The sequence below is a fragment of the Cherax quadricarinatus genome, chromosome 5 (assembly GCF_038502225.1).
Source record: "Cherax quadricarinatus isolate ZL_2023a chromosome 5, ASM3850222v1, whole genome shotgun sequence".
NCBI lineage: Eukaryota > Metazoa > Arthropoda > Malacostraca > Decapoda > Parastacidae > Cherax > Cherax quadricarinatus.
In genome coordinates this window covers 45,618,255-45,640,359 of record NC_091296.1, presented here as the reverse complement: position 1 = coordinate 45,640,359, position 22,105 = coordinate 45,618,255, and the positions used below count along the sequence as shown (strand labels likewise).

Genomic DNA, 22,105 nt, shown 5'->3' with positions numbered 1-22,105 from the left:
TCAGATTTCAAAAACACAGCTGCGACACAGCTCAATACAGCACAACACCAGCCTGTGTATGCAAGTGGCTTAGGCGCGGTGCAGGCCAGGCCTGGATCAACTTCACCATATAAATGGAGTTGCCTGTGAGCTTCACTCAGTACATATCTAACTTAATTATGAACTAAACATACCACAAAAAATTAAGTTCATAACTGAATTATAAACGAATTCTCATTCTCCCACTACCCTCAACTATCACAGCCATCCACATCCCTTACTACGAATTTCCTACCATCCTCAACCTCCCAGCATCCTCAAGCCTTCATAACCATCCGCATCTTTTACGGCCAACCTCCTACCATCCTTAACTTGCAACTCATAAAAATGTTATGGTCTACTTGGATCTGACCATAATATTCAGATGGGATGGAGTCTTATTCAGTGTATTTAGAAAAAACCTAATTACAAGAATAGCTTCCTTGATTTTTACTCCCTTCACGATAATATAACTGAAAGGGGCATCGTGATAGGATTCTTTCTAAGGGCAGAGAGTTTATATTGGCTACGGTTCCTCGAAGAGGATTGTGAATTCATTACTCAAGCTTTCAAACTGTTGCACCGTCCCTCTTCACTTCATCGTCGACTGCAGAAATTTACAGCACACATTCTCAACAAGAACAACGTCGACACCACAAAGGAAACACCAATCAAATTTATCGTTCTGTTAGCAATAGCTTCGAACGTATTCCTGACAATTAGAGGCAGTCTGTATAAAACAACTACAAGGAACAAAGTGACACCATACCCACCAGTGCAAGAGTCGTTGTTTTACCATGTAGAGGGTGTGACAAGTATGTGGGCGACACATGCGGACACATGTAAATGCTTGCGGAAAAATGCCAGTGTCCAATACAGAAGCAATCATTGAGGCCTCTAACACAGTCTGCTGTGTTCAGGGGCCGCCGTGAGAGTAGTAATAAGCACCATTCCACAAAAGTCAGGTTTCTATAGCATTTCCAAAGTCATAGCAAAAAGCTTATTACACAACTTGGACACTTACATTAGAGAACACCAGCCATCAACGTTATGATTGCACCAGGAAGCACTTTAATGATACTCCACTGCTATCAAGTCCTGTCCAAATTCCGACCCATCACACCTCAACTACCTCTATCACCTCTGCTCTATAATAGCTTGCTACTTGACTGCCTCCACTACGTATATACTCGTCTCCTAGTTTTCTCTGTACTAGGACAGAAGCCAACTGTGGGGCAAAAACCTTTCCTCAGTGTCTCTGAGCATATGTATCTACTAGAAACTATTTTTAAGCACTGTTCTGATTTTATTCATTCATTTTCTATGACCATAAAAAATGCTCTGATATATATTCAGTTTTCCCCTAGATAAGCCCATCAATAATTACAATTACATATATTCAGTTATTGGTTGTTGACTTATCAAATTGGCCTAGACATTATTACCTATATACATAATTATTTAAAGAAAAAATTTTTTTTATGAGTTACACTAGCATTTTAATTCTAATTTACATGGCATATTCTTCTAAGAGTGATTATCTTTACTGTTGTTGTCGCTAGTTACTACAAAACCCTTATTTCAGGACTTAAAAGAGCAATAATCATGTGTAGCACTGGTCATGTCAAACTTCTGACATCGTTGCAGAAATTTATTGTCCCTGCGATGTCACAGTTTTGTGTTCGTAGTAAGCTAATACAATAAGTCTTGACGCGAGAGGGTGGTGGTGACAGCTCATTTACAGTCTATGAGCTGTTATCCTATCTCAGCTTACCTGCTAAAGGCTGTTATTCGAACTCAAGTTCTTTAGTGTAATAATAATCACTGTAAAGTTGACTCCACTCCTCAGGTGTCGCTCTTTATCTCCTTCGTAGATGTGTGAAGAGCTTTATCTGCATCTTCTGGACAAAGTACGAGGAGCTTTATCTGCTTCCGCGGATGAAGTACAAGGAGTTTTATCTGCCTCACTAGATGAAGCACGAGGAGCTTTATCTGCATCTTTTGATGTGTGAAGAAATTCATCAGCATGCTTTGATGAAATACGAGGATCATCAAGTGTATCCTTTGATAAAGCGTGTGTCGTACATTACAACACTGAATAATCTTACGTTAATTCTAGTGTATTATACTACTGCATTAGTCAGACTTGTCCAACAGTACATTATGCTTACATCTAACAGACTATCACCTTTCCTCAAACTATACTGCCGGACTATTCACAGCATCAGGCTGTACAGGGGCAAATTTGCCAATATACTACCATAGCAAAGAAAATCGAGAACGGTGGATGGCATGTAATACTGGACAATGCTTGTGTTGTATCCTTTCACACGAAAACTTTCGAGTTTACTATAGATCGATTGAAGCATTGGCTTTCTTAATGTACACAAGAGAATAACCACCTGAAAAACATTCTTACATTCTCTGAATGTATTTATGTTTAGTCTCAACTTTGAGAATTGTCTGACAGACTATTGTCTAATTTTATCATACACGTGTATATATGCATACAAGGACATTTATACGTACTTGCACTCTTACAAATGCAGCTACATACTCATACACGAATACGTATACACGCGCACACAGGTGGCTGCACACAAGTACACACACACAAGCATATCTACGCACAAATATATATGCATATGGTTATGCATGCGCACATGTACGTACGCGCGCGCACAACCACACCCCCACATTAAATATTATATATGTATGTCGTGCCGAATACGTAAAACGTGTTATTTTGGCTTAAACAGCAACGCATTTCTTGCCGAATAGGGCAAGCGAAAATTTGTGTATACAGTAGTTTTGCAAAAATCATTCTGAACCTAATGAAAAAATATATTTCATTGTGTTTTTTGTTAAATTATTATAAACTTAAATAAAATATATTTAGCTGAATTAGGGTATATCAAATTGCACTTGTTATAATAAGCTTAGGTATGTTTTCTAAGGTTCTTATGGTACAAAATCATTAATTGGTATATTAACATAAATTAAAAAATGTATATCTATGTGTATAAGAGAAAATTTTAGAAAGAACTTAATTTTAAACGAGTTCTTGCTAATTGACCGGTTTTGCCTATTCGGCACGACATATTTATGTCGTGGAATATATATATATATATATATATATATATATATATATATATATATATATATATATATATATATATATAACACTGCGATTAGCCAAGGGCTCTAACCCATGCTGCTATGGCCTGCCTCATGGTGGGCGAAAACTCACGACGCCTTAATTCACTGGATCATACAATCCTTAAGAGACAGGCCAAAGCAGCATGGGATCGAGTCCTTGGCTAGTCGCAGTGTTGTTATTGATCAATACCATTCGTTCGTGGGCACAATAATATATATATATATATATATATATATATATCGTGCCGAATAAGCAGAGCTTGCGATCTTGGCTTAAATAGCAACGCTCATCTTGCGATACAAGACAAGCGAAAATTTGTGTATGCAATAATTTCGCCAAAATCATTCTGAACCTAACTAAAAAAATATATTTCACTGTTTGTTTAGTATTAAATTATTGTAAACAAATCTAAAATACATTTAGTTGGGTTAGGCTAAAATAAATTGTTCTTGTTATAATAAGGTTAGGTAAGTTTTCTAAAGATTCTTTCGGTGCAAAATTATTTTTTTTTGCATTAATATTAATGAAAAAAATATATCTTTAAACATATAAGAGAAAATTTCAGAAAGTACTTAATTTAAAAGGAGTTCTTGCTAACTGACCAGCTTTACATATTCGGCACGACATATATATATATATATATATATATATATATATATATATATATATATATATATATATATATATATATATATATCTAGTGCTGAATGCGGCTCAGCGGTCTCTTCTGCAGAGCGGTCTCTTCCTGAGCGGTCTCTTCCTGAGCGGTCTCTTCCTGAGCGGTCTCTTCCTGAGCGGTCTCTTCCTGAGCGGTCTCTTCCTGAGCGGTCTCTTCCTGAGCGGTCTCTTCCTGAGCGGTCTCTTCCTGAGCGGTCTCTTCCTGAGCGGTCTCTTCCTGAGCGGTCTCTTCCTGAGCGGTCTCTTCCTGAGCGGTCTCTTCCTGAGCGGTCTCTTCCTGAGCGGTCTCTTCCTGAGCGGTCTCTTCCTGAGCGGTCTCTTCCTGAGCGGTCTCTTCCTGAGCGGTCTCTTCCTGAGCGGTCTCTTCCTGAGCGGTCTCTTCCTGAGCGGTCTCTTCCTGAGCGGTCTCTTCCTGAGCGGTCTCTTCCTGAGCGGTCTCTTCCTGAGCGGTCTCTTCCTGAGCGGTCTCTTCCTGAGCGGTCTCTTCCTGAGCGGTCTCTTCCTGAGCGGTCTCTTCCTGAGCGGTCTCTTCCTGAGCGGTCTCTTCCTGAGCGGTCTCTTCCTGAGCGGTCCCCTTTTCACACCTTTATGCTAATGACCTTGACCTCACCCACAACCCCACCCACGTCCCTCACCACGAGCCCCCACCCACGACCCCACCCTCGACCACCACGACCCCCTACCCACAACCCCACCCACGACCCCCACCCCCACCCATGACCCCAACGACGACCCCCATCCACGACCCTCCACCCACGACCCCCACCCTCGACCACCTCTCCCTCAACCCACGACCCCCCGCCCACGACACTCCACCCACGACCCCCACCTACGACCCTCCACCCACGACCCCCACCCACGACCCCCACCCACGACCCCACCCACGCCCCCCACCCGCGCCCCCGCGCGCCCGCCCGACCGGGGGCCCGCCCGTGCCAACCCGCGCCCGCCCTCGCGCCCGCCCTCGCGCCTGCCCTCGCGCCTGCCGGCGCCTTCTGCAGCGTCGTCCGGATCGCCCCCGCTCCCTGAATATTTTTTCCGATTTTTTTTCAAATTTTTTTGAATTTCTTTTGCTCTCCATCTCCTCGGATCATGTTTTTCTCGATATCAATAATACAAAGACTCCACTTCCTGGGATCAATTTTTTTTTGGATTCCCCCTCTGGGGGTAAGCATTTCAAAATGGACGCCCACTTTCACCCCAAAATATTCCTCCTCCATCTCATTGGATCAAGGTTTTCTCGATAATACAAAGACTCCATCTCCTCGGATCAACACCCTCTAAACCATATATTTCTCCTCCATTTCCTTGGATTCCCCCTAAGGGGGTTCAAATTTCTTATGATCTCCTCGGATCAACACCCTCCCCCCTCCCACTTTCACCCCAAAATATTCCTCCTCCATCTCCTTGGATCAAGGTTTTCTCGATAATACCAAGACTCCATCTCCTTGGATCAAGTTTTTGGATTCTCCGCTCTGGGGGTAAGCATTCAAAATGGACTCCCACTCACCCCAAATATTCCTCCTCCATCTCCTTGGATCAAGGTTTTCTCGATAATACAAAGACTCCATCTCCTTGGATTAAGTTTTTGGATTCTCCCCTCTGGGGGTAAGCATTCAAATGAACTCCTCCTATGGGGCATGGTACTTTCTCTTACTACAGGTCTAAACAAGTGTGACGTTACCCCACCTGTGTTTACTCGGCGGTCAGTGACGTCACGTGATGACCGCACACACAGGCTGAATCTTGTCGAGCAGACATTAACTTAAAATGCAGGATAACACTATTATACAACCAATGCATTTCATATACAACATAGGGAAAACATTTTCACTCTTAACCCAGGATAACCCAAATAATTTCACATTTTTTTCGTTAATACCCACAACAATCCACAAATTTCTTTACAAAATACAACACAAGTCTAGACATTTTTCTCGTTTTAACTATTTCATCAGAAAAAGTCACCACAACACTTACAACTTATAACCACTTTTCGATTAATTCACTAGTCACAATTTTACATATTACGAAGTTAATACGCACACACACCTCAGTTTACTTTGAACACCTTCAAAACACTCTCATAAATCATTTGAATACTCGCAAAAATACCTTTGAACATTTCCAAACAACACTGAAACACTTCCAAAATATCATTTTGAGCACTCCCAAATACACCACTGAATACTACTAAAACACCACCGAATACAGTCAAAACACCACCAAAATCACCATAAACTAAGATCAACATAACAGACTAACACCCATCTCAGATCCACTAAAATCACTGTAACCAAGATATTCACAAAATTCAATGACCACCTAGCCCACACACACACACACACACACACACACACACACTTTTCTCAATATCTCTTAAGAAATATTCTCTCATCGAAAACCTTTATCATCTCACTACAGAACAACCCCAAGATTACTTCGAACACTCTCATAAATCATTTGTATACTCGCATAAACACCTTTCAACATTTCCAAACACTAAAACATTTCCAAGACAACATTTTGAATACTCCCAAATAAGATTTATCATCTCTAATTTATCTACACTTTCATATTTCATTAAATTACAACTCATCCCCCAAAACTCCTCCCTCATTCTCCAGATTTTTACAACAGTATTACAAAAACTAACTCAGACACCTAACTTTGAACAACACCAAAAACACCATCATTTACCTTTGAATACTCCAAAACCATCATTCGAATACCCACAAATCACCACTGAATACTCCCAGAACACATTCATAAATTCTCGTGCACATCATTTGTACACCTTCAAAAACACCTTTGAATAGTCTCAAACATCATTTGAGTACTCCCAAATACACCACTGAGTACTACTAAAACACTTTTTTCTCGTTTTAACTAATTTAATCAGAAAAAGTCACAACAACAACAACCCACAACTTATAATCACTTTTCAGCAACTCTAGTTCGTCAACAACACCCACAACCCACAACAACCCACAACTTATAACCACTTTTTAGGTATCTCTAGTTCGACAACAACGCCCAAAACCCACAACACCCACATCCCACAACACCCACATCCCACAATTTTTTCTCGTTTTAACTTATTTCATCAGAAAAAGTCACAAGAACAACCCACAACTTATAACCACTTTTTCGGCATCACTAGTTCGACAACAACACCCACAACCCCCAACACCCCACAATCCATATCACCCACAAAAACAACCCACTTATATCATCTTTTTTGGTATCTCTAGTTCAACTACATTACCCACAACCCTCATCACTTACCAGTTTATTCACAATTTATTCGATACAAATTTTTCCCCTTCTTTTTACTGAATCTTAAATGTAGTACACATTCCTCTTTACATTACTAAAATTCTAATAAAATCCCCTCCATACCCATCTCCTTGTATCCACATAAATTGATATTATACTCACAACAACTAATCTCACTCCCCAACTACTGCGACATGTTTCAACCCCCTCCATTCTTTTCCAATGCATCATAACTTTTCAATTCTATAATTTATTTTTAAAATATTCACATATTACCTTTATTTTCAGTAAAATCTCCCCATATTTCATTAAATTTCTAATACAACCCTCCCCATACCCCTCTCCATCTCACCCACATTTCTTTACATCCACTCACCCATCTCCCAACACGCCTCTTTTGAACGCACACAAAAATCACATTTCACATCCACAAATGCATCTCATCACCCATCTCAAATCCACTAAAATCACTGTAACCAAGATATTCACGAAACTCTATGACCACCTAACACACACACACACACACACACACCTCACTTTACTTTGAACACATTCAAAACACTCTCATACATCATTTGAGACCACCTTTTCTCAATATCTCTTAAGAAATATTCTCTCATCCACAACCTTTATCATCTCACTACAGAACAACCCCAAGATTACTTCGAACACTCATAAATCATTTGATTACTCACATAAACACCTTTGAACATTTCCAAACACTGAAACACTTCCAAAATATCATTTTGAATACTCCCAAATAAGATTTATCATCTCTAATTTATCTACACTTACACATTTCATTAACTGAAATTACAACTCATCCACCATACTACTCCCTCAGTCTCCAGACTTTACAACATTATCACAAAAACTAACTCAGACACTTATGACATGAGACATTTTACCAAAACTAACACAAACACATATCTGCTATATCTCCAATATCTAAGATCACCAGAATCAAGACGTTTACCAAATTCTATAACCCCACCACTAAGATCACACATTTTTTGTACACATTCTCTTAAAACCTCATCATAACGAAGACCATCAAAATTATCTATACTTTTTCTAAGATCACATAACATTTTGTCTTCTCTAACTGACCCACCAATTTACATCCTCATTCACACTTACACATTTCATTAACCGAAATTACATCTCATCCACCAAACTCCTCCCTCATTCTCCAGACTTTACAACATTTGCACAAAAAAAAATAACTCATACACTTATGACATGAGACATTACCATAACTAACACACTGGCTAACTTTGAACAAACTCTAAACATCACCAAAACACCACTGATCATCTTCAAAAAATACTCTGCACATCATTTGAACACCTTCCAAAACACCGTCAAACACCTCCGAATACTCCCAAAACACTACTGATTACTACCAAATCACCACTGAATACTACCAAAACACCTTTTTATAGAAATCCCCTCAAATCACTATAACCAAGAACTCTCTCCCCATGGGTGCATAAAAAAAAAGCATGAACACAAACCCAATACACAAACACCTAGTACATGATCACCATCAACTGAAAACATATCTTGTACACACATAAATCTAAGACAACCACCATCAACAAATGCTCATATTCACTTACCTCAAAAATCACTAATGCCACAGAAAACACTCATTTCTTAAAAACATTCACACAAAAAATCATATTTGACAATATTTAAGCGCACTCACCTCACTACCACCAACACACGATGTCACACCCACAGGACCGGCGAGGTCACCTCCAGTGACGTCACACTCCAATCTGTGTTTACTTGGTGGTCACATCACACCCAACCCACCTTGTTTCAACCTGTTGTACCCACAATATCTAAGAACACTATAACCAAGACGATTACCAGATTTTATGACCCCACCACTAAGATCACAGAAATCACTCATTTTTTTTATAAACATTCACACAAAAATCACGATCACCATTTCCATATCATGTTTACCATCATCTATCAACACTCTTTCCAAGATCACCAAAAATCTAAGATCATTCATCTCAAAACTACTATGATTACTGAAAACACTTATTTGTTTTAAACATTCGCACAAAAATAAGACATACACAAAAATACCACGACACTTCCACCAACATCTATAACATAACATGAGCACTATAACATATCTTCACCACCAAAAAATAAAAATAATACACAGACACCCACAACTTATACATTTCAATCGCAAATTTAAGACATGTGACATACACACCAAATCTAAGACATTCACCTCCAACTAAGACATGATGCTAAAATTAGTTTCTGGTGATTTTGACGGTGTTTTGGTAGTATTCAGTGGTGATTTGGTAGTAATCAGTAGTGTTTTGGGAGTATTCGGAGGTGTTTGATGGTGTTTTGGAAGGTGTTAAATGATGTGCAGAGTATTTTTTGAAGATGATCAGTGGTGTTTTGGTGATGTTTAGAGTTGGTTCAAAGTTAGTCAGTGTGTTAGTTATGGTAATGTCTCATGTCATAAGTGTATGAGTTATTTTTTTTTTGGTGCTAATGTTGTAAAGTCTGGAGAATGAGGGAGGAGTTTGGTGGATGACATGTAATTTCGGTTAATGAAATGTGTAAGTGTGAATGAGAATGTAAATTGGTGGGTGAGTTAGAGAAGACAAAATGTTATGTGATCTTAGTAAAAGTATAGATAGTTTTAGTGATCTTCGTTATGATGATGTTTTAAGAGAATGTGTACAAAAAAATGTGTGATCCTAGTGGTGGGGTTATAGAATTTGGTAAAAGTCTTGATTTTGGTGATCTTAGATATTGGAGATATAACAGATATGTGTGTGTTAGTTTTGGTAAAATGTCTCATGTCATAAGTGTCTGAGTTAGTTTTTGTGATAATGTTGTAAAGTCTGGAGACTGAGGGAGTAGTATGGCGGATGAGTTGTAATTTCAGTTAATGAAATGTGTAAGTGTAGATAAATTAGAGATGATAAATCTTATTTGGGAGTATTCAAAATGATATTTTGGAAGTGCTTCAGTGTTGTTTGGAAATGTTCAAAGGTGTTTATGTGAGTATTCAAATGATTTATGAGAGTGTTCGAAGTAATCTTGGGGTTGTTCTGTAGTGAGATGATAAAGGTTGTGGATGAGAGAATATTTCTTAAGAGATATTGAGAAAAGGTTGTCTCAAATGATGTATGAGAGTGATTTGAATGTGTTCAAAGTGTGGTGTGTGTGTGTGTGTGTGTGTGTGTGTGTTAGGTGGTCATAGAGTTTCGTGAATATCTTGGTTACAGTGATTTTAGTGGATTTGAGATGGGCGATGAGATGCATTTGTGGATGTGAAATGTGATTTTTGAGTGTGTTAAGAAGAGGTGTGTTGGGAGATGGGTGAGTGGATGTAAAGAAATGTGGGTGAGATGGAGAGGGGTATGGGAAGGGTTGTATTAGAAATTTAATGAAATATGGGGAGATTTTACTGAAAATAAAAGTAATATGTGAATATTTTAAAAAGAAATTATAGAATTGAAAAGTTATGATATATTGGAAAAGAATGGAGGCTGTTGAAACATGTCACAGTAGTTTGGTAGTGAGATTAGTTGTTGTGAGTATATCAATTTATGTGGATACAAGGAGACGGGTATGAAGAGAATTTTATTAGAATTTAATAATGTAAAGAGGAATGTGTATTACATTTAATATTCAGTAAAAAGAAGGGGAAAAATTTGTATTGATTAAATTGTGAATAAATTGGTAAGTGATGAGGGTTGTGGGTAATGTAGTTGAACTAGAGATACCAAAAAAGATGATATAAGTGGGTTGTTTTTGTGGGTGATGTGGATTGTGGGGTGTTGAGGGTTGTGGGTGTTGTTGTCGAACTAGTGATGCCGAAAAAGTGGTTATAAGTTGTGGGTTGTTGTTGTGACTTTTTCTGATGAAATTAGTTTAAACGAGAAGAAATTGTAGGATGTGGGTGTTGTGCGATATGGGTGTTGTGGGTTTTGGGCGTTGTTGTCGAACTAGAGATACCGAAAAAGTGGTTATAAGTTGTGGGTTGTTGTGGGTGTTGTGGGATGTGGGTGTTATGGGATTGTGGGCGTTGTTGTGACTTTTTCCGATGAAATTAGTTAAAACGAGAAAAAATTGTGGGTTGTGGGTTGTGGGTGTTGTTGTCGAACTAGAGATATCGAAAAAGATGTTATAAGTGGGTTGTTGCGACTTTTTCTGATGAAATTAGTTAAAACGAGAAAAAATTGTGGGTTGTGGGTGTTGTTGTCGAACTAGAGATACCGAAAAGATGTTATAAGTGGGTTGTTGTTGTGGGTGATGTGGGTTGTGGGTGTTGTGGGTTGTGGGTGTTGTGGGTTGTGGGTGTTGTGGGTTGTGGGTGTTGTGGGTTGTGGGTGTCGTGGGATTTGTTGAACTAGAGTTGCTGAAAAGTGATTATAAGTTGTGGGTTGTTGTGACTTTTTCTGATGAAATTAGTTAAAACGAGAAAAAAGTGTTTTAGTAGTATTCAGAGGTGTATTTGGGAGTACTCAAATGGTGTTTGAGACTATTCAAAGGTGTTTTTGAAGGTGTACAAATGATGTGCAAGAGTATATATGAATGTGTTCTAGGAGTATTCAGTGTGATTTGTGGGTATTCGAATGATGTTTTTGGAGTATTCAAAGGTAAATGATGGTGGTTTTGGTGTTGTTCAAAGAAAGGTGTCTGAGTTAGTTTTTGTAATACTGTTGTAAAAATCTGGAGAATGAGGGAGGAGTTTTGGGGGATGAGTTGTAATTTAATGAAATATGAAAGTGTAGATAAATTAGAGATGATAAATCTTATTTGGGAGTATTCAAAATGTTGTCTTGGAAATGTTTTAGTGTTTGGAAATGTTGAAAGGTGTTTATGCGAGTATACAAATGATTTATGAGAGTGTTCGAAGTAATCTTGGGGTTGCTCTGTAGTGAGATGATAAAGGTTTTCGATGAGAGAATATTTCTTAAGAGATATTGAGAAAAGTAAGTTTGTGTGTGTGTGTGTGTGTGTGTGTGTGTGTGTGTGTGTGTGTGTGTGTGTGTGTATGTGTGTGTATGTGTGTGTGTATGTGTGTGTGTATGTGTGTGTGTATGTGTGTGTGTATGTGTGTGTGTGTATGTGTGTGTGTGTGTATGTGTGTGTGTGTGTGTATGTGTGTGTGTATGTGTGTGTGTATGTGTGTGTGTATGTGTGTGTGTATGTGTGTGTGTGTGTGTGTGGGCTAGGTGGTCATAGAATTTTGTGAATATCTTGGTCAGAGTGATTTTAGTGGATTTGAGATGGGTTTTAGTCTGTTATGTTGATCTTAGTTTATGGTGATTTTGGTGGTATTTTGACTGTATTCAGTGGTGTTTTAGTAGTATTCAGTGGTGTATTTGGGAGTACTCAAAATGATATTTTGGAAGTGTTTCAGTGTTGTTTGGAAATGTTCAAAGGTATTTTTGTGAGTATTCAAATGGTTTATGAGAGTGTCTCGAAGGTGTTCAAAGTAAAGTGAGGTGTGTGTGCGTATTAACTTCGTAATATGTAAAATTGTGACTAGTGAATTAATCGAAAAGTGGTTATAAGTTTAAGTGTTGTTGTGACTTTTTCTGATGAAATAGTTAAAACGAGAAAAATGTCTAAACTTGTGTTGTATTTTGTGAAGAAATTTGTAGATTGTTGTGGGTATTAACGAAAAAAATGTGAAATTATTTGGGTTATCCTGGGTTAAGAGTGAAAATGTTTTCCCTATGTTGTATATGAAATGCATTGGTTGTATAATAGTGTTATCCTGCATTTTAAGTTAATGTCTGCTCGACAGGATTCATCCTGTGTGTGCGGTCATCACGTGACGTCACTGACATAGGGGGAAGTGGACAAGATTCAGCCTGTATGTGTGAGGTCATCAGGTGACGTCACTGACCGCCGAGTAAACACAGGTGGGGTGACGTCACACTTGTTTAGACCTGTAGTAAGAGAAAGTACCATGCCCCATAGGAGGAGTTCATTTGAATGCTTACCCCCAGAGGGGAGAATCCAAAAACTTGATCCAAGGAGATGGAGTCTTGGTATTATCGAGAAAAACTTGATCCAAGGAGATGGAGTCTTTGTATTATCGAGAAAACCTTGATCCAAGGAGATGGAGGAGGAATATTTGGGGTGAAAGTGGGAGTCCATTTTGAATGCTTACCCCCAGAGCGGAGAATCCAAAAACTTGATCCAAGGAGATGGAGTCTTTGTATTATCGAGAAAACCATGATCCAAGGAGATGGAGGAGGAATATTTTGGGGTGAAAGTGGGAGGGGGAGGGTGTTGATCCGAGGAGATCATAAGAAATTCGAACCCCCATAGGGGGGAATCCAAGGAAGTGGAGGAGAAATATATGGTTTAGAGGGTGTTGATCCGAGGAGATGGAATCTTTGTACTATCGAGAAAACCTTGATCCAAGGAGATGGAGGAGGAATATTTTGGGGTGAAAGTGGGAGTCCATTTTGAAATGCTTACCCCCAGAGGGGGGAATCCAAAAAAAACTTGATCCAAGGAAGTGGAGTCTTTGTATTATTGATATCGAGAAAAACTTGATCCGAGGAGATGGAGAGCACAAGAAATCCCCAAAAAATTGAAAAAAATCGGAAAAAAATTCGGGGAGCGGGGGCGATCCGGACGACGCTGCAGAAGGCGCTGGCGGGCGCGAGGGCGGGCGCGGGTCTGCACGGGCGGGCACGCGGGGGCGCGGGTGGGTGGGGGGTCGTGGGTGAGGGGGTCGCGGGTGGGGGGCGGGGGGGGGGGGCGGGGGGGGAGGGGCGGGGGGGGGGGTCGGGGGTGGGGGTCGGGGGTGGGGGTCGGGGGTCGTGGGTGGGGGGTCGTGGTGGTCGAGGGTGGGGTCGTGGGTGGGGGGTCGTGGTGGGGGACGTGGGTGGGGTCGTGGGCTTGGGTGAGGTCAAGGTCATTAGCATAAAGGTGTGAAAAGGTGACCGCTCAGCCGCAGCCCTTTCGGGAGGAGACCGCTCAGGAAGAGACCGCTCAGGAAGAGACCGCTCAGGAAGAGACCGCTCAGGAAGAGACCGCTCAGGAAGAGACCGCTCAGGAAGAGACCGCTCAGGAAGAGACCGCTCAGGAAGAGACCGCTCAGGAAGAGACCGCTCAGGAAGAGACCGCTCAGGAAGAGACCGCTCAGGAAGAGACCGCTCAGGAAGAGACCGCTCAGGAAGAGACCGCTCAGGAAGAGACCGCTCAGGAAGAGACCGCTCAGGAAGAGACCGCTCAGGAAGAGACCGCTCAGGAAGAGACCGCTCAGGAAGAGACCGCTCAGGAAGAGACCGCTCAGGAAGAGACCGCTCAGGAAGAGACCGCTCAGGAAGAGACCGCTCAGGAAGAGACCGCTCAGGAAGAGACCGCTCAGGAAGAGACCGCTCAGGAAGAGACCGCTCAGGAAGAGACCGCTCAGGAAGAGACCGCTCAGGAAAAGACCGCTCAGGAAAAGACCGCTCAGGAAAAGACCGCTCAGCCGCATTCAGCACTACTTATATTATATATATATATATATATATATATATATATATATATATATATATATATATATATATATATATATATATATATATATATATATATGGATTTTCATTTAAATGTGTCTGGTGAAATTATAATCCCGAAAATATTTATATTATAATTCAATATGTACTAGCCTGCATGAGCCAGACTCTTCACCGTCTTCCCCTGTATCTATAGACCTGTTTTTCTTCCTCTCTCTTTTACCTACCTCTTCTTTACTGCATAAAAGCATATGCCAATATGCATAACAGATGCCAGTCTGAGAAAGTTCTATCAAAAGTTAAATTTTGGACCTCGATCATACTGTCCAACTACGTAACCACAAGACTTTGAAATTCGGTAATTCTAAATAAGTCTGTGAACATATTTCCCCAGAGGACAAGAGGTATGTTTCTGATCAGCAACAAAATTATACTCTATGACAAAAGTAGGGAAGCTACTGCTTATGAACAAGTAGAGAGGGAGAGGACGCTTTACCTCCCAGAAGGTTGGGCAGAGAGAGAGAGAGAGAGAGAGAGAGAGAGAGAGAGAGAGAGAGGGGGGGGGGGGACAGAGAGCAATTGCTGATGTAGGCAAGAGGATGTCGGCTTTGAGCTTGACACATCCCAGAATGTACCACGAGTGGCAGACAAGTAACTAGCAATGAAATGGAATGGGACGTCCAAAGAGAATCTCGATTCTGCCAGCACAGAAAGAGCAGTGTGTAAAACATCCTACCTAATAACTAGCTATATTATAAAACTCATGACCATGAACCCATCTTTACCATATATGTATGGATAAATCAAAGTGCAAATCAGGCAATCCAGCCAGACACAAATAGCTCCACTGGCTAGCTTTCCTAAAAATTATCCAAATGTTTAGAATATATAGCCAAATTATTTGCCAAATTTCAACTTTAATAGAAATCAAATTGATGTAATTGATAATTTATCAATCTACTTAATTACAAAATGATTAGTGATGTCACTTCGTTGTTCACAAAACTGCCAGATGATTTATTTTTTCGATCTGATGATCTCTAGTTTGGATTTACCATTGTCTGTGCCAAGAATCGTAAAGTTTATTTAACTCTGCATTGTTGATGTGAAGTTTATAGTTAATGCTGAATTTTACACTCAGAAATTTAGTATAGAAACCTACAAATAACTGCTCTTCTGTATCTATTATTCATCATATGACAAAGTATTTTCTCATCCATGTTTTTGAGAGCTGTGCACATTTGCAGCTCCGAGTTCATAGACGAGGAAATTTTTGAAGATGTATGTATAAAGCAAATGATCTAAAATGCCTCCCAAAAATCAATTGCCATCCTTTAAAATTGCCAGAAACGCCTTTTAAAATTAAAAAAGGACAAAAACATTCAACCATGATTATGTTGGTTCTCCCTTACCCTGAAAACCTTGATATGCTTTCTCTACTAAAGAATTTTAAAATCAAAATTATTTTTAAAATTATCGTGGCAGAAAAGAAATCATTAAGAATTCCCCCCAAAATGCTGATGGTTGTGTCTAATAATCTCTGCAAAGATATATTGCAAGTTATTACAGTCAAACTAGAAAAAGCCTTAAATTAAGATAACAACAATATAGCATTAGAACTCAAGAATCGAGTGCTCTTTATTCATGCCAGAGATTTTAACCATCCAATAAATTTTAAAAAAGACAAACTTTCATCAAGAAGGTCCATGGTTGAGTGAAATATAATCAAACAAAGTGTCATGAAAAATGGAATTAATTTCAGTACGAATGCAGGTTCAGGGTTATATACATTAGGTTCATTTATAATGAAAAGAATTTTTGAGGTATTTAAACTATACACATGTCACTCATAAAATTTTACTTGACATGTGACTTGATCAGATCTTCACTACACTCACGTATTGCATCATGGGTCATGTGCATGGTCATACGAGGTCATATCTCAACTAGTCTTCTAATGTCAATATTTTTACTATTATTGATAAATGAGAAATCACTACAGCTATTGAAATTTCACCTTTTTTTCACCGTGGTTATTTTGCGTATTCTGATATCACCTGTTTACTGTGATCTTATTGCAAGAATATGTATATTTAATATAGATACTAACTAAAATACATTTGTGTTATATGAGCGGGTTATTTGTGTATTGTTCCAGTCACGGTATTGTGCCTTTTCATTCTTTGAGTTATAATAACAAATAAAACATGTGCATATATATAAGAAGTTCATTTGAAGACAATTGATAGGTAACCTTTAGTCTGCCTATCATCCCTACAGACGGACCAAGCCCACAGACCCTAAATACCAATCCTACAGAGTCAGGTAATCGTAATACCACTATTTGCAAACAAATCACACGTGGTGCTCATACCCATGACAGTGACGTCCTAGACCTCCCAGACCAGTGCAGTGCGTTAACCACTAGGCCAGTTCGCTCTATAGTATTCATCCGGCTAGGTATACTTCAAAACACCATAAGGAAGTTAAAAATGATTCAACTGTGACCATAAATAAAGGTTTTTACAGATGAATCTCACACCAGCATGGTTCTGGTGTGCTCTAAATCAAGTCCCCACGAAACAACCATCATGGCCCCTGAAACCATAATACCACAACTGCAAACAAATCACAGGATGTTCATACCGAAGAAGAGGAATATACTGCCATCACTTTGATAAAAAGATTTTAAGTACATCCCATGAAAAGACTGGATAATTTTATCACAAGCAAAACATTCATTAGTGTCAGCAGCATCTGAAAGAAAAGTATAATCAAGCAATTTTATCTGGTATTCCATGTGCAGCCTCCTGAAGCATTTAATAAGATAATATTTCTAACTGTATAAAATGGTGTGTGGAAAGAGCTTATTTTTTTTTTAACTTACTATGTTGCCTGACCTTAACAACATGCATGGTCAGAGATGTACAGTATCCTGCAATATTTTGCAGGTGGAAAGCAGAAATCGAACTAGGCTATTTTTAAATAATATCAAGTGATGGTTCAGCAGAAATGAAGAAATAATGAAATTGTGAGAAAAGTATCAGAGGTAGCAGGTAACTATTATTTTGTAAAACTATTGAACTCGCTATAAAGCTTTGGCTTTAATGAGATTTTCTGCCACTGTGTGTGGTTTTGAAATAAGAGATACGTTTAATTGTAATTAAAGGAAATTCACTAAACACACAATTGTTGGAAGCGCTGTTCTTACAAATTATAGATGATCATTGCCAGCTCTTACACCAGACCATCTCTGGACAGAGTCCTAACAAAGGTTTAAAAACTTGAAGATGGAGATGCATTTTCCTCTAGATGAAAAATGGATTTTTAAATAAGTTATGCAATGTCAAATGGATAATGGCGTTGTTATATATATTTATTCTATGCCTAAATTAACCTAATTTTAAGACATCAAAGTGCTAAAATGATCATTTTTGCAAGATAGACTTTCAAGTTTAACATCTTCATTACATGATCCCAAAAATGTTTCAGCACAAAAAAAACCAGCTTTAATTAACGTCTAAACAAAACGAAATGTACTGCAAATTTTAACCTCCCATTCTAATTTGCCAATATTGGTCACTGTTTTCCGAAAGAGATTTGAGATTTTGAAGAAAAAATAGTGGGTAAATTTCTGTCTTTTGTGATGCCCGAATAATGAGCTGTTTCATCTCAAAAGTGTCAGTATCAAAAATCAAGCACAAATAATTAACTTTTCATTCTTTTGATCAGTGTGTTAATTAGAAACACTAATTTGCTATTCCTGGTTTTTACGACAAGTTACATGTGTGAAATTAAATTTGCCACTGACAAGTAAAATCACAGCAAAAAGAAATTCAACATATCAGGGGATATAAATGAACGTAACAGTAACAGTGAATTAGAACGAACCACATAAATTACAGTCTGATTTATTGGTAATATTTGTTAAAGGTTTAGTTAATAGAACTAATCTTAAAAAAAAGAAATTCGCATACCCGTTATTTTAACACTGATTTTATACCAAACATTTTTTAAACTGAAATTGGCACAGGGTCATTACGGTATTTTATATTACACTGTAGTTGACAAAGTTTGAAAAGCTTTGCTTTAAAGATCTACAGAAATCTGGGATCCCAAAAGAGGGCTGTGACCCAAACTAAGGTTGCGAGGACCAGATTGGTCCCGGATGACCCTCGGCCGGGAAAAAAAAAAAAAAAAAAAAAAAAAAAAACGGTCCATCACCAGGTGCAAGAATAACGAAAAATGTTCTGTTGCGATATTTGGCTCGGATTTGCAGTTTGATCTTACACTCAATGTTTTCCAATGTTGGCAACTTGCCACTTCTCACAAATCCTGGTACTTAAAATTCTCACCTCGAAATTGACCGGGGCGGCAAATTTTTTTCAATAACAATTTACTAGCTGGGGGGAGGGGGTGTTAAGTAGGTATAAATATTAGTTGGGTAGGAAAGCAAAATGTAATTTAAAACTTGGAATTCTTAAAAAAAGAAAGGAACCACTTTTCTAAGTTTTGGTAATCTCACTTTGGAAAAGTTCTAACTATAATTTTAATTCACGCGAGCACTTTGATGTCCTCCTTGACATAAGCATTATGTGGACACGGTAAGAACATGGGTTATCGAGTCTTCGATGTCGCGCGTCGATGATAGATGTGTAAAATGTAAACTTACCTTACTGATGTTGTCTTAACTGTCCCACGATGAGCTGTTGACTTTCACTTACCTGAAAAGTAAACGATAATTTATTAATAAAAGTGTCTCAGCCCCAATGACGTTCCTCAGCCTACAGCTTCCACACACATCCTCCATTACAATGTCTTCAGCCTCCACCTTAAGGAAGCATACAGAGTTATTCCTTTCAGGAAGCACCTAATTCAGGAATTCCCTGTATTTTCACCTAAAAAAAATAATCCCCGTTATAACTTTCACCAGCACTTTCTTCAAGTATTCCCATCACAGTTTAATATTTTTTAAATAACTGTATGGTTATGTTGAACATATAATTATCTTAACTGATTGGAATTAAGGTTAACAATCTTTTCACTGTCTAAAAGGAACCTCACCTTCCATGATGGTAGATAATGTGTTGACGTCTGATGTAGCCAGATGGTGGTAGGGCTCAGGTGGCGCACGGGCCCAGGTGGCGCATGGGCCCAGGTGGCGCATGGGCCCAGGTGAAACATGGGCCCAGATGGTGCAGAGGCCCAGATGATACAGAGGCCCAAGCTCAATGTAACACACTTAGATCTACACATCTTGATGCACGTATCTTGTTTCCACAGAGTAGCGCAGCACACTTACCCTCCACAAACACCAGACAAACTGACGTCAGTAAAGTTCCACTTGCCAGCACTGAAGCCGTGAATGAACTGCTACTACCCGAGTCGAGACCTCGACTTCTGTTTTGACCCTTGTAGCCGATTATTAGTGTTTATCACGCTTGGTACTATTTAGCATTGATGCAAATATGTATATATGCATCATGGCTTTATAATGTGATACATGAGACAAGCTTGATGAATTTGTGGTTCAATGGTGATTAATATGATCCCGTGAGCATAATTTAACGCCTTTCTTTCCAAACAAACAGTGATGGAGCCGAGATTCCAACACATGCTTTACAATTAATTTCTATATTATTTCTACCTGCAACACTATATGTTAACAATAATAGTAATAGTAATAATAATAATAATATTATTATTATTATTATGATTATTATTATTATTATTATTATTATTATTATTATTATTATTATTATTATTAGTCGTAGTAGTAGTAGCAGCAATAGTAGTAGTAGTAGTAGTATTGTTGTTGTTGCTGCTGTTACTATTGCTGTTTTTATTGTTATTTATCATTACTAGTAGTATTAAAATTAGTATTATAATTATACAAATATAATCATTAATATTTATTATAATTATTATTACTATCATTATTATTTTCTTAGTTATTATAAAAATGTAATTATTATTAAGATATTATTATTATTATTATTACAATTATTATAATAATATAATAATAATACTAATAATGATAATAATAATAATAATAATAATAATAATAATAATAATAATAATAATAATAATAACAATAATAATGGTAATTATTATTATTATTATTATTATTATTATTATTATTATTGTGATTTTTATTATTATTCTGATATTACTAGTAAAGTGTTTGTTGGCGTGAGACTCCAATACTATACATGTGTCAGAGTGAGACTCGAACAAATGCTACACATGTGTGCCAGAGTAAGTCTCCAACAAATTCCTTAGTTTTGTTCAAAGCAAAATTTCAGCGGAGCAGTTTGCATGTGTACGAGAGTGAGACTTCAGCAAACACTTTGTGAGCGAAAGAGCAAAAGACTCCAATAAATATTTTATATGTGTGTGTGAGAGCAAGACTCCAGCAAATAAGCCTCACGGAATCGTAATAACACGATTGCAACAACACTGAGCGGGGGGAAGTTGAACTCACGGCGAGTGAGTTGTAATACTCCAGGCCAAGTGACTTAGATATTGACCTGGAGTTTTATGACTCATCCGCCATAAGTTCAAGTCCTACCCGTTCCGTGGTTTATAGCAAATATTTTACGTGCGAGAAAGGAAGACTCCAACAAACATTTTACCTGAGTGTGATAGCATGGGCGTTGTTAGGTGGAGGAACATTTCCTGACACTTTTCTGCAGTAGAAGGACATCACGTGAACTCCTTAATTTTTAAACAAAGCAGCCGACTACTTATGTCTAAAATTCTGAGTAAATTTTAAGTGATGACCTGTTTGGTACAAATTCAAACTCTGCACATGCTGTTAGGGCATTGTCAAATTGCATTTAAATCTGTCAAAATATGATGAAAAGTAGGAAAACGAATTTCACCTTTTTCATACTGGATACCTTTTCTTATCATATGACAGCCATTTTCAGGTTAACAGATACGGAATCGGAACATTTTATAACGCAAATCAGGTCCACTTCTAAATCCAAATTTTTAGTGTTTCCATACACAACCCGCACTTAGCAACTAGAACTTATGACGAAGTTTCGGTCCGACTAGGATCATTAATCATTCTGGAATAAGTATGTATATATGTAACTCTCAGGTAAGGAGAGACCGAGTAGTGATGCCAGACGAGACAGAACCAAAGCAGTGTCTTCAGTGGTAAAAAGATTACCAGGACTTAACCAAGATGCGGAGATCTTGATGGCGAGAATAGGAACTGAAGACAGGCTCAGTTCATGTGTAGTTCAATTTACTGTGAACATTAAGAATCTAAAAATATAAAGCAGGATCACTGCCGTAGGCCTTCTGACCCATACTTGGAATGACCCTTTCTTGAATTTTCTAGACGCTTCGTTTGGTAGGTATATGAGTATCGTAGAGTTGTCGAAGTCATCGATGAAATGTGTCACAAAATTCTGCATTTGTTGTGGTGAGA

General features: G+C 38.4%; 1 long non-coding RNA gene across 2 annotated transcripts in view; it reads right to left on the bottom strand.

The window, feature by feature from the left end:
• The window catches only part of LOC138855440 (uncharacterized), a 584,292-nt gene extending 564,167 nt beyond the window's left edge, over positions 1–20,125 (bottom strand). Inside the window, exon 1 of one of the 2 annotated variants that reach the window (XR_011394670.1) lies at positions 19,726–20,125. This is a non-coding gene — a long non-coding RNA (uncharacterized lncRNA). The remainder of the gene's footprint in view (positions 1–19,725) is intronic. The other variant, XR_011394669.1, reaches the window with a different exon arrangement.
• Between the last annotated feature and the right edge of the window lie 1,980 nt (positions 20,126–22,105).